Here is a 13,774-nt window from a genome sequence, read left to right on the forward strand (position 1 = left end):
TAATCTTGTAGATTTCATCAATATAACTACAGCTGATCCATTTTATTACATCATAGTGATAGCATTTACAACACATAGGGAAATCATATCAGATGATAAAACGGTAGACAACCATACAATACTGGGAATCATGACCTAGCCAAGTTGACGGATATTTCTGGGGGACACAATTCAATCCATGACACACCTTTTACCATTTATTGCCCCCTTTCATTACCCGTTCCCCTACCTGCTCTCTGTATATGCTATTTGGCATATAAACATGCTGTTGGATTAGTATTTAATCCCAGGAGAGAGGAACTTAGGTGTTCTCCTCCCAGGACATGAACTGGGGACTGCTTGGATGTGATCTAACCCTGTGGACAGGAGCCTAACTTCGGGAACCTAGGCTGATGAAGAGGTATGCTATTCTACTCATCCCTGTCCTGTTTATTCTGTAAGTAGTAAATACCTGTTGATTACACCATTAGAAGTGTCTGATCTGTGCTCTGCTCCAAAAGATCCTTCACTAAGAACTTGTGAATATAGAGACATTGAAGAAGTGAACTTTCTCAACCTGATAAATGGCATTCACAAAAAACCTACTGTTAACACCACACTTAATCGTGAAAGACTGAGTGCTTTCTCCAAAGATCAGGAATACGACAGGGATGTCCATTCTCACCACTTTTATTCAAATTTATACTAGAGGTTCCAGCCAGTGTAATAAGGTGAGAAAAATAAAACAAAATTGCATACAGTTTGGAAAGGAAGAAATAAAACTATCATTTTCACACATCCTCACCAGCAATTGTTATTTTCTGATTTTTTTTATAATAGCCATCCTAGTGAGTGTGTAGTAGTTCTCATTGTGGTCTTGATTTGCATTTCCCTAATGACTAATGATGGAGCCCTGGTGGAGCAGTGGTTAAGAGCTTGGCTGTTAACCAAATCTAGGCAGTTCAAATCCACCAGCAGCTCCTTGGAAACTATGTAGGACAAGTCCTATAGGGTCACTATGAGTTGGAATTGACTCATAGCTACTGGAAAAACTAGAATGGTTAATGACATTGAATATTTGTTCATGTGCTTTATTGGCTATTTGTATACCTTTTATGGAGAAAAGTCTATTCAAGCCCTTTGCCCATTTTTAAATTGGTTTGTCTTTTTGTTATAGAGTTGTATGAGTTCTTTATATATTCTGGATATGAAATTCTTATCAGACATATGGTTTCCAAATCTTTTCTCCCATTCTGTAGCTTGTCAAAATGATATCTTCTATAAATTATTTCTAACTAATTGTTGATGGTGTATAAAAATGCAATTGAATTTTTTTGTTGTTTTTATGTATTGAACAAAATTGTTAGACCATTGATTCTAATTCTTCTAGATTTTCTGTGTAGATGATCATGTCAACTGTTAGTAGCATTAGTTTTATTTCTTCCTTTCAATCGTTATGTCTTTTATTCACTTTTCTTTTTTTTATCGTGCTTTAGATGAAGGTTTACAGAGCAAATTAGTTTCTCATTAAACAATTAATACACATATTGTTTTGTGCCATTGGTTGCCAACCCCGTGACGTGTCAACACTCTCCCCTTCTCGACGTTGGTTTCCCCATTTCCATTTGTCCAGCTCTCCTGTCCCCTCCTGCCTTCTTGTCTTTGTCCCTGGGCTGGTGTGCCCATTTAATCTCGTATACATGGTTGAGTTACATGTATTAATGTTTGTTTTATGTTGTCTAATCTTTGGCTGAAGGGTGAACCTCAGGAGTGACGTCAGTACTGAGTTAAAAGGGTGTCTGGAGGCCATACTCTCTAGGTTTCTCCTGTCTCTGACAGACCAGTAAGTCTGGTATTCTTTTGTGAGTTTGAATTTTGTTCTACCTTGTTCTCCAGCTCTGTCCAGGACCCTCTATTGTGAACCCTGTCAAAGCCGTCGGTGGTGGTAGCCGGCCACCATCTAGTTGTGCTGGACTCAGTTTGGTGGAGGCTTTTATTTATTTTTCTTGTATAACAACTCTGGCTAGAACCTAGACCACTATGTTAAAAAGAATTGACTATAGCCACCATCATTGACTTGTTTCTGAATACTTTAAAGTAATACAAGTACTTTCAAAATTTCATTATTACATATATATAATATCAAATTTTTTAAATTTTTATTGTGCAAGGATATTTTATGTATAAAAAGATCCTAAGTGTGAAGCTAAGTGAATACAGACAAATATACATACACAATATGTAACCATCACCCAGATCAAGACAGAACATTTCCAGCATCCCAAAAAGTTTCTTCATGTCCATTTCCAGTCAGTACCTGCCCTTCCTCCCCACAAGTAACAAGATTTCTAATGTATATCACTATAGATTAGCTTTGCTCATCCTTGAATGTTGTAAGTATGGAATCAACAGAATACAGACTCTTTTATATCTGGCTTCTTTTGCTCAACGTTAATGTCACCTATGTTGTTGCTTATAGCAGTAAGCTCACTATCATTGTAGTGAATATTCCACATATGACTATATCAGATTTTATTAATCCAGTATAAAGATGATGGGCATTTGGAGTGTGTCAAGACTTGGGTTATTATGAGTAAAGCTGCTAAGAACATTTTTGTACATGACTCGTGTATTTGTTTCTATGGAATTGCTCAGTCACAGGATGGAATATAAGCAAATCTAAGATTTGGCACACCTAGCATCTGTCTTATCCCTGTATAAACATGAATGTAGAGGGTAGAAATGGGGAGGGGTAGTTTGAGATGTATACTTTAGTAGATTTTAAGCTCTGACACATGTAAATAGGTGATTCCTTCAGGCACCTGGAAGACTGGGTTGGAGATCTTTTTTTTTGCAAAACTATCCATTATTATCTAGGCCTTTTTTTTTTTTTTTTCTTAAAAAATTTTTTCATCCTCTTAGAGTCTTTCATAGAGAAGCTTTTAATTTTGATGAGGTCCAGTTTATCAAATTTCCCTTTTATAGATTATGTTTTTGATGTCAAATCTATCAAAAATAAACAATTCAGAACACCATTAACAGATTGCTACACAGGTTTAAGAGCCCTGGTGGTACAATAGTTAAGAGCTGGGCTGCTAACCAAAATATTAGCAGTTCAAATACACAAGCTGCTCCTTGGAAACCCTATGGGGCAGTTTTACTCTGTGCTATAGACTTGCTATGAGTTGGAATCTGCTCCAGGGCAATGGGTTTATACAGGTTTAATGGACGACTTTTAAAGTTGGGCAGCACATCTTTACTGAGTAAATTAGTGCTCCAGTTAAGATTTTCCAAGTATGATATATACAATTTTATCAGGAACTTAGAACAAAAATTTTTGGTTGGTTGACAATTATGTCAGGATAATCAAGCAGTATGTGCTTGTCATGGATTGAATTGTGTCCCCAAAAAATATGTGTATCAACTTGGCTAGGCCATGGTTCCCAGTATTGTGTGATTGTCCACTATTTTGTCATCTGATGTGATTTTCCTATGTGTTGTAAATCCTACCTCTATGATGTTAATGAGGTGGGATAAGTGGCAGTTATGTTAATAATGCAGGACTCAATCAACAGGATTGGATTGTGTCTTGAGCCAGTCTGTTTTGAGATATAAAAGAGAAAATCGAGCAGAGAGAAAGGGGAATCTCAAACCACTAAGAAAGCAGCACCAGAAGCAGAGCTCGTCCTTTGGACCCGGGGTTACTGCACAGAGAAGCTCCCAGACCAGGGGAAGATTGATGAGAAGGACTTTCCTCCACAGCCGACAGAGAGAGAAAGCCTTCGCCTGGAGCTGACACCCTGAATTTGGACTTCTAGCCTACTAGACTGTGAGAAAATAAATTTCTCTTCGTTGAAGCCATCTGCTTATGGTATATTTCTGTTATAGCAGCACTAGATAACAAAGACAGTGCTCAAACATTATTAAAACTTAAATAGAACCTTTGCTAAGGCAATCACAACATCAGTGAGCCATGGTTTCAAGACCTCTGAAGTCTTGGAAACAAGACATGTTCATTAATCTTCTATTGTTTTCTGAAAGAATAAATTACAAGTGTTTCAGCGAGCCTGGTCACCTAGATACAAGTGTGTGAAACTAGACAAGCTACTTGCAAAGGTCAGTTATAGTTCAAGGCATAACCATAAGTTCAAAAATTATATATTTATTTATGATTATACAGCACATAGGTTTCTAGCATTTAATAAGATGACTTTTAGTACTGTGGGTAAGAGAACTCTCTCTGTCCACATCAGCAAAACTTACCATTTTATTTCACAAGTCTAAGAACTTCACCTAGCCCTAGGTGTTAAAGATTTTCCCCTATTTTTTTCCTAAGATTTTTATAGTGTTACATTTTACATTGGTGTCTGTGACCCATTTTGAGTTAACTTTTTTAAATAAAGTGTGAGGTTTAGATCTAGTTTCATTCTTTTACCTATGGATGGCCAATTGCTCCATCACCATTTGTTGAAAAGGTTATCCTTCCTATATTGAACTTCTTTTGCACCTTTGTTAAAAGTCAGTCGGGGAGAAAATCTTTGCAAACCACATATCCTACAAAAGACTTGTAGCTGGAATATATACCAAACTATCAAAACTCTGCTTATTTTTTTAAAAGTAAACAATCCAGTTAGAAAACAGGCAAGAAATATAAAGAGACATTTTTCGGAAGAGGAAATAAGCATAGCACATAAGCACATGAAGAGATGTTCAACATCATTAGCCATTAGGGAAATGAAAATTAAAATCATGGTGAGATATCACTGCACACCTATTAAAACAGCTAAAAAAATTTTGAAAAAGTGATAACACCAAATGCTATGGAGGATGCAGAGAAAATTAATTCCTCATACATCGCAAGTAAGAATGTAAAATTTCAGACACTCAAAAAATAGTTTTGTAGCTTCTTCTAGAACTAAAAATGGGCTTACCATATGACTCAGTGGTTACACTGCTGAACATTTATCACAGAAAAAAAAACTTACGATTATGCAAAAGCTTGCACACAAATGTTCATAGCAGCTTTATTTGTAATAATCAAAAAAACTAGAAACAAACCAAATATCGTTCAAAATGTGAATGGTTAAGCAAACTGTGGTACATTCATACCATGGAATATTTGTTGTTGTTCTTAAATGTCATCAGGGTGGCTCCAACTCAAGCAACCGCATGTACAATAGAATGAAACATTGCCCAGTCCGGCACCATCCTCACCATCACTGCTGTTTGAGCCCATTGTTGCAGCCACTGTGTCAGTCCATCTCATTGAGGATCTCCCTCTTTTTTACTAACCCTGTACTTTACCAAGCATGATGTCCTTCTTCAGTGATTGGTCCCTCCTGATGACATGTCCAAAGTAAGCAAGATGAAATCTCACCATCCTTGCTTCTAAGCTGCATTCTGGCTCTACTTCCTCCAAAACACATTTGCTTGATCTTCTGGCAGTCCATGGTATATTCAGTAATTTTCACCAACACCACGATTCAAATACGTGAATTCTTCGGGCTTCTGCATTCATTGTTCAGCTTTCACATGCATATGAAGTGATTGAAAATACCACGGCTTGGGTCAGGCGCGCCTTAGTCCTCAAAGTGACATCTTTGCTTTTTAACACTTTAAAGAGGTCTTTGCAGCAGATCACCCAATGCAATACTTCTTTTGATTTCTTGACTGCTGCTTCCATGAGTGTTGATTGTTGATCCAAGAAGAATGAAATTGTTGTCAACTTCAATTTCTTCGCTATTTATCATGATGTTGTTTATTGGTCCAGTTGTAAGGATTTTGATTTTCTTTATGTTCAAATGTAATCCATACTGAACTCCGTAGTCTTTTACCTTCATCAGAAAGTACTTCGAGTCCTCTTCACTTCCAGCAAGCAAGGTTGTGTCATCTGCATTTCTCAGATTGTTAATGAGTCTTCCTCCAGTCCTGATACCATGTTCTTCCTCATATAGCACAGCTTCTTGCATTATTTGTTCAGCATATAGATTGAATAAGTAGGGTGAAAGAATACCACCTTACCACATACGTTTTCCAATTTTAACTAGACAATAAGTCCTTGTTGTGTTGGAACAACTGCCTCTTGATCCATGTACAAGTTCCATGTGAACAATTAAGTGTTCTGGAATTCCTATTCTTTACCCTGTTATCCATAATTTGTTATATTTACACAGTCAAATGCCTTCTAGTAGTCTGTAAAACACAGGTAACTATCTTTCTGGTTTTCTCTCTTTTTGGCCAAGATCCATTTGACATTAGCAATGATATCCCTCCATCCGAATCCTCCTCTGAACCCAGCTTGAAATTCTGGCAGTTCCCTGTCTAAGTACAGCTGCAGCCATCAGAAAAATTCTGCTAGTATGTGATATTAATGATATTGTTCAATAATATCCCCACTCTGTTTGATCACCTTTCTTTGGAATGGGCACAAATATGGATCTCTTCCAACCAGTTGGCCAGGTAACTGTCTTCCAAATTTCTTAACATAGATGAGTGAGCACTTCCAGTGTTGCGTGTGTTTGTTGAAGCATCTCATTTGGGAACCTGTCCATTCCTGTGGACTTGTTTTTTGTCATTGCCTTCAGCGCAGCTTGTCCTTCCTTCAGTACCAGCAGGTTTTGATTATACGCTACCTCCTGAAGTGGTTGAACGTAGACCAGTTCTTTTTGGTACAGTGACTCTGGGCTTTCCTTCTTTCTTCTTTTGGGTGTTTTTTTCTTACTCAACTTTTTGCCCATAGAATCCTTCAGTATTGGAATACGGTTGTTGCTGCATACAGACTCATAGCCACCCTATATGACAGAGCAGAACTGCCCCATAGGGTTTCCTAGGCTGTAGTCTTTATGGGAGCAGATTGCCAGGTCTTTTCTCCCACAGCTGGTAGTTGGTTCAAACCGCCAACCTTTCAGTTAGCAGCCAAGAGCTTTAACCACTGCCCCAGGACACTTTTATTGGAACACTGTTGTTATTGTTGTTAGGTGCTGTGGAGTGGTTCCGACTCCTAGCGACCCTATCTACAACAGAACGAAAACACTGCCGGATCCTGCGCCATCCTCATAATCGTTGTTATGCTTGAGCCCATTGTTGCAGCCACTGTGTCAATCCATCTCATTGAGGGTCTTCTTTTTCGCTGATGCTCTACTTTACCGAGTATGATGTCTTTCTCCAGGGACTGATCCGTCCTGATAACATGTCCAAAGTATGTGAGATGCAGTCTCCGCATCCTTGCTTCTAAGCATTAAGGCCGTGCTTATTCCAAGAAGTACAAGAATCTTCCAAGAAGATTTGTTCATTATTTTGGCAGTCAATGGTATATTCAGTATTCTTTGCCAATACCATAATTCAAAGGGGTCAGTTCTTCTTCGGTCTTCTCTATTCATTGTCCAGCTTTCGAATATATATGAGGCGACTGAAAACACTACTCAGCAATAAAAAAGAATGAACTATTGACACAATTTGAATGAATTCCAAGGGAATTATTCCAAGTAAAAAAAGCCAATCTCTAGAGGCTACATAATGTATTAGTCCACTTAGCTGACATTCTTGAAGCAACAAAATTGTAGAGACAGAAAACAGATTAGTGGTTGCCAGGAGTTAGGGACTAGGGGAGGAGGAAGCCTTGATCTGATGTGTGTGTCTATAAAAAAGTAGCCTGAAGGAGTCTTGTGGTGATAGAACAGTTCTGAATCTTGATTGTGGTAATGGTTACAGGAAGCTACACCTGTGATAAAATTGCTCTATAAAAGGCCTGCATACACACACATATCAGTGCATGAATAACTGGAGAAATGTGAATACACTCTGTGGGTTGGACCAATGCCAATTTCCTATTTTTGTTATTATACTATAGTTATGCAAGATGTCAACATTGGAGAGGTTGGGTGAAAGGTGCATAGGACCTCCCTGTAAATTCTTTGCAACTTTCTATGAATTGATAATTATTTCAAAATTAAAGGTTTTTTTGTTTTGTTTTGTATTAAGATCCTACAGTCCAAAGCAGTGTTCTCTTGTAAGAAGTTAATGCTCTCAGTTGGAGAGATGGGTAGATACTAAGAACCCCCCTAATGGCAGGGACTAGAATCAATTGATTCCAGGTGGTTATTGGAGACACATTTTCTAATCTGCACTGGGGACCGCATTGTCGGTAGGAGGGTAGTCCTGACTGAGTAGAAAGTCTTGTTATTAAAACCCCAAACAGCTGAGACAATCTCTGCATGCCCATGAGGGCTGTAGGGCACACCCATTGGCTTCAAAACAAATAGACTGCCATACTGTACACAGTTTACGAGGATCACTCGGCAATCTTTATATTGAGGGGCCAGTACTAGGAATATGGAGTCCTGGTGGTATAAGTGGTTAAGCACTGGGCTGTTAACCAGAAGGCTGCCAGTTTGATCCACCAGCTACTCTTTGGAAACCCTATGGGGCAGTTGTACTCTGTCGTATAGGGTCAGAATCGAGTCCATAGCAATGGGTTTTTACCAGAAATATATCCACCTAGATGTAGCAGTAATCCCTGTTTATTCTACTCCAGGCCAGGTTACCCTTCCTGTCTCACTGGGTGGGGATAGCGGTGGGGGAGTTACACTCTCCCTTTTTTTTTTTTTTTAACTGTGAGCAGTGTGTTTGTTTGCTTTTGAGAGAAAAAGTCAGCACCCTCTAATTTTTTTTTTTTTTTTAAACCATAACTTCCTGGGCAATGGCACCAACACATTCAGAAGTAGCTTTTCAGTGACCACATTGAATACTCCATTCAAAGTCAGGGCAGCAGGGACAGAAATCAGGTTATTTCCGGATTTCTCGAATTTGAGCCAGCCATTCAAATGAGATTTGGGAAATTTTAATGATACAAAGTCTAAGTTTAAGAAGCATAATTCAAATCTGTATCTACAGCAAGATCACAACTAAGGATATAAACATATTGGTGCAGGAAAAAATCAACAGAAAAACAAACTGGAGATCAGTTCACCAAATGTTAATTATTATCTATGTGTTGTGGATTTACTGGTGGGTTTTTTTTTTCTCCTATAGACTTTTCTATATTGTGCTATTTTTTTTTAAATGGTGGGTTTTTATAATCAGGAGAAATAATAATCCGTTTACAGTATGTACTCAAACGTGTTTTAACAAGGTCCTCTCGAGATCAAATACCTCTAGCTAGAAAACTTGTTCAAAGGGTGGAAAGCTTGTTCAAAGGGTGCAAAGCTTCATGGATAGAGGCCTTTGAGATCGCAGCCAACGTGGTCACTAAAGAGCCACTTCTGAATGTGTCACTGCCATTGGCAAAAGAAAAAAAAAATTGGAGACAAGGCGCTGTTGTGTCCCCCCCCCCTTAAAGAAAATGTATAAAAACAACACACGCTCACAGTTAAAAAAAAGTGAGAGTGTAAACCCCACCCACCGCCTGCGCCTGCGCCCACTCCCCAACGATGACAGCGAGGGTGATTTTTTGAGTGTCCTTCCTAAAACCAAATGGTGGGGTCTGCGCTTCACGAATCCTCAGCGCGCTTGTGAGCCCAGCTTCCGCACCCAGAGGCCTGGCTGAGTGAATTCTTCTGGTCGGGATGTGGATAGTCTGTTGATTTGCCCAATAACTTCTTCGGACCCATGACCTTAGGGATAATATTCATCCTAAAGAGAAACATTGTCTACGCGCTTAACAACAGTCAAGTATCGTGGCAGAGCGGTCTGAGGCATAGGATTTGAGTACCGCCGCGGCCAACCCGTTAAGCGTGATTTTGTTTTTCTCTCCGGTTGCAGAAAGTGGACTACACGGAATTAGGCGCTTGCTGTCGGCCCCACGGGATTCAGGGTATAGGATTTTGTTTCGCAGTGTCTGGTTGCGGCATGGCCCGGATCTGAGCCCGGTCAGTGAGTGCGGATGTCCTTGACATTATGGGTGGCGAAGTCAGGACGCAGAAGAGGACTGATGGGTCTTTTTAGGTGCAGGTGGCTGAGGCCGGAAGCCAGCGTTGTGAATAAATGCCTTTCTCTCTTCCCTGGACGGCAGTACACCTCTGTAACCAGGCGCAGATGGTTAATGAGGTACCCTGGGCCGAGACCACGCTTGTCTCATTGAATCTCCAGTTTTCCCCACAACGTAATAAGTTTTAAATAGTGAAAAACTTAAAAAGACCACGGATCTGTTTCCGCCCGGTTTCGAACCGGGGACCTTTCGCGTGTTAGGCGAACGTGATAACCACTACACTACAGAAACCCCTGCAAATACCTTCGCCGAGATCTTATTGACTATTACCAATTACCAAGGCCTCCCGCAGATAGTTGAGTGACGGTGGCGCCACAACCCAAGTGTTGACACAGGCCTGGGAGTATGCTTTGCGCTTCTCACACCGCAGAGCCTCGGTTCCGGCGTGTCCACTCATTGTCCCACCCACTCTTCTTCCCTACCAGTGGCGTCCCCAGACCTGCCCAGGAGCAAAATTGTCAATATAACATGAAACCTGGTTACAGACGGTAATAGTGAAATTAAAACACGGGCTCGTCCGGGATTTGAACCCGGGACCTCTCGCACCCAAAGCGAGAATCATACCCCTAGACCAACGAGCCAGATAGTTAACAGTCTCGTGGATCGATTCATGAGTCTATTCGGTATGAGTCGTTTCATCACTAGGAACACGGATCTGTATTTGCATCAGTTCTGAGCGTCCCTCAGGGTTTCAGAGCCCCTATACCCAACCTATCTCAACTCAGCTATCTCCGCGTCCATTAACTCTTCATCGCAGGTGGCTCCACGCAATATAAGTCTCCTGATCTCTTGAGCGCTCTGAGGTGTCCTGGAATCCGAAGGAGGCCTGCCGGCTAATGCTAATCGGACAGCTGGAAGGGGCATCTACCTGCTCTGAGGGTGGGACGTTCTGGATGACCAGGGGCGGGGCGCAGAAGCTGGGAGAGCCGGGGGGCTCTAGGAGAGAACCGCGAGCCCCCGGGAGAGAACTGGGCGCCCAGCTTGGAGGGTCGTGGACCGGCTAGGGCATGCGCCCCGAGAAGCGAAGCGAAACCTGGGTAGTCCCTTCAGGCTGGGGCGTCCGGTAAGGGCGCAGGACTTTTCATTATCGTTTTATCAAAATACACAGAGCAATACATACTTATTCACAATATGTTTAGAAAAGGTAGGGAAGTGTACGGCAGAAACGACAGACGACCGGGAACCCTGACCTCTCAGTGGTGAGTCTATGGTCTCGCTGGTTGGTGCAAGTCCTTAGAGGCTCGTATCAGCGCCTGCGCTCACACTCGAGGTAATTTTATTTTTACAAAAATAGGGTCACCGCCTACATATTACTTTGTAACGTGTTTTTATGTAACTTAACCGTCGCTCAAGGACATCTTTCCAACTTCACAACGTGGAGCAATGCGATTGCAGTGTACCCACGAGCTGGGTTTTCTGGTCAATTTAAGCCGCAGTTCGGGTACTGAGTAGACCAAATCCAAATATCACCACTGCGTCTGCTGCCGCATCGGTCCTGGTCGCACCGGAGCCCCAGGGTTGAGTGCCTAATCCCCGTGCCTGGGCTCCTCCCTCCCCGCCGACCGCCACCCTCCCACCCCCGCGCCGGGCTCTCGCCGCGTTCTTCCGGTATTGCGCCTCAGCGGCCTCCTGCGCGGGGCAAAGCCGAGGCCCGAGTTGTGCGAACGCTCTCCCCCTCCCTCGTCCTGGACCTACTTTTCCCCAAAGGACATTACCTCCACTGGCTTACTTAGGAGTAAAACAATAGTGCCTCGGATTCCCTGTTGTAGAATTCACATAATCCACTCAGATCTGTATCAAAGATTTATTTTTGTGCCACCAGCAGAAAAAATCCCCACGCAGATGGATATAAAACATCTTGGGAGGAGGATGGTTGTTAACCTACTCCAAGGAGTCAAGCGCTAATTTTTCCATTCCCACTCTCCGTGATCTTGCTCAGCCCTGTGCGCCTTGGACACTGCTGCCCGCTCCACTCCGCTCCCCTTGCCCGCCCTCTTCAGAGCCCTCATTTGTCTGGCACCCTCCGCTCCCAGGACCTCGTCCTGTCTCTTTACTCGCTTCTCCCAGTCTCTGTTCCTTCAAACCCTCCAGAGTTCCGTACCTGGCCCTTGACTTTTTCCATAGTGAATATCCCCGTATGAACACACCCACCCCAAGTGTCCACCCCACCGGGGATAGCCCTCTCTCCCCACAAGGCTCTTAACTGCGCTTCCAACACCAGCTGGACAGGGGCGTGCACCTGGGAGCCCCCCTTCCGACGCCTCACGTGGACCTGGCCTGACTCGGCCAGGAGACCCGTGGATGGGCGCAGTGGTTCCTCTTTGGGCCCCTTCCAGACTTGCAGAAAATCTTCCCTGACACCCTTCGCACCCTCGCACCGTCCTCTCTCCGGATCCTGACACAAGCATCTGCCAGTGCGGCTGTCCTGCTCAGACTCTGAGCCCCCTGAGCGCTAGGCCTGAGGCTCATTCACCAGTTTGCGTAACTACTGTTGGGGAACCGCCTATCAACTAACCCCTTTCCCCTTCCCACAGACACACACGCACCCTAGATATCCACTGTTTTGGTTGGGAGGAAGACTTCTACAGCGAGGTTACCTTCCCGTGGGACAGGCGCTTTGGAGTCGGCGAGTCCCAGCAGCCCAGGGCGCAGAAGCACCGAAACGTGCCCACGAGCGAATCCGTCTGGGTCTTGATGCAAAGTCTCGGCTCTTTGGATAGGACTTTCTCAAAGTTCCCTTCGACTGGAGAGAGGGCTTTTGCGGCCAGGGAGGACGAAGCGAGGCCTGGGCACGCCTCAGACAAGGCCGCCGCGGCAAGTCCTGCCCCCGAAGGTGGTGTCGGGAGGGTCGCCCGGAGGCCCTCAGCGGTCCTAGCTTGCTCATCTGGCAGCTCCTCATTTTGTAAACTTGAATTCTATTAACAGCATAAATAAATAAAGCAGATGGTCAGCATATATTAAACCAGTCGTCGATTCCGACTCATGGCGACTCCATGTGTGTCCGAGTAGAACTATGCTCCATTGGGTTTTCAATTTTTTATTTAAAAATACTAAACGGGTTTAAAAAAAAAAAGAAAGAAAGACTGGAAGCGAAAATGACAAAGTTACAGCCTTGAGGCTCGGGTGTCGCGAATCTGGCTATTTATTTGCACTTTTCTTCATAATTTCACAGAGAAGAGAAGCAGGTGCTTAAGAGGGAGGCCGAGGAAACAACGTCTCAGCTAGCAGGGGCGGGACGGACCTAAAACTGATGTCCCGCGGGAGGAGGCGAAGACAAACCGTGGATGGGAGAGGAGCGAGCCACCGGGACAGGGCCGGAGGGCCACGTTAACACCATGGTCTCCATCCCGGGAGACAGGGAAGGGTCACACCCAGTGAAAGAGAAAGGATCAGATCTGAGGCGAGCGCCTGACCCACGGGGAGCGACTAGAGGGGAATCGAAAGGCAAGTTTCGCCATAAACTCGCCGAGAGCCGGCGCAGAGAAAAGCGAGGGAGGGGTCTTGGCGAGGACGCATGTGGCCAGCGGAATCTGTGACCCCAAAAGGAAAAAACTAGAGTCTGGCTTTTTAAGATTAAAGGGACAGGGAGGATGGATGTTTGGGCGGCCTGCACATGAGTGGCACAGTAGTTCCGCCAGATTCGGGGCGTCGAGAATGGCGGAAATCCATTTCCCTTCATGAATCTTCGTTTCTCTTCACGAATCTCCTTTCAGGAGGAAGGAGTGAAAAATAACGTCAGGCCCCAGCGAGATTTGAACTCGCGACCCCTGGTTTACAAGACCAGTGCTCTAACCCCTGAGCTATGGAGCC

At 43.3% G+C, this 13,774-nt stretch overlaps 3 non-coding genes across 3 annotated transcripts; all 3 read right to left on the reverse strand.

Moving 5' to 3' along the window:
• Positions 1–10,122: 10,122 nt before the first annotated feature.
• On the reverse strand, positions 10,123–10,195 carry TRNAV-AAC (transfer RNA valine (anticodon AAC)). The gene has a single exon. It is a non-coding gene; the product is annotated as a tRNA-Val (tRNA).
• A 278-nt stretch (positions 10,196–10,473) lies between these two features.
• On the reverse strand, positions 10,474–10,545 carry TRNAP-UGG (transfer RNA proline (anticodon UGG)). Its single transcript has one exon. It is a non-coding gene; the product is annotated as a tRNA-Pro (tRNA).
• Positions 10,546–13,701: 3,156 nt separating this feature from the next.
• Positions 13,702–13,774, reverse strand: TRNAT-UGU (transfer RNA threonine (anticodon UGU)). The gene has a single exon. It is a non-coding gene; the product is annotated as a tRNA-Thr (tRNA).

The sequence above is a fragment of the Trichechus manatus genome, unplaced genomic scaffold (assembly GCF_000243295.1).
Source record: "Trichechus manatus latirostris isolate Lorelei unplaced genomic scaffold, TriManLat1.0 scaffold00181, whole genome shotgun sequence".
In the NCBI taxonomy this organism is placed as follows: Eukaryota; Metazoa; Chordata; class Mammalia; order Sirenia; family Trichechidae; genus Trichechus; species Trichechus manatus.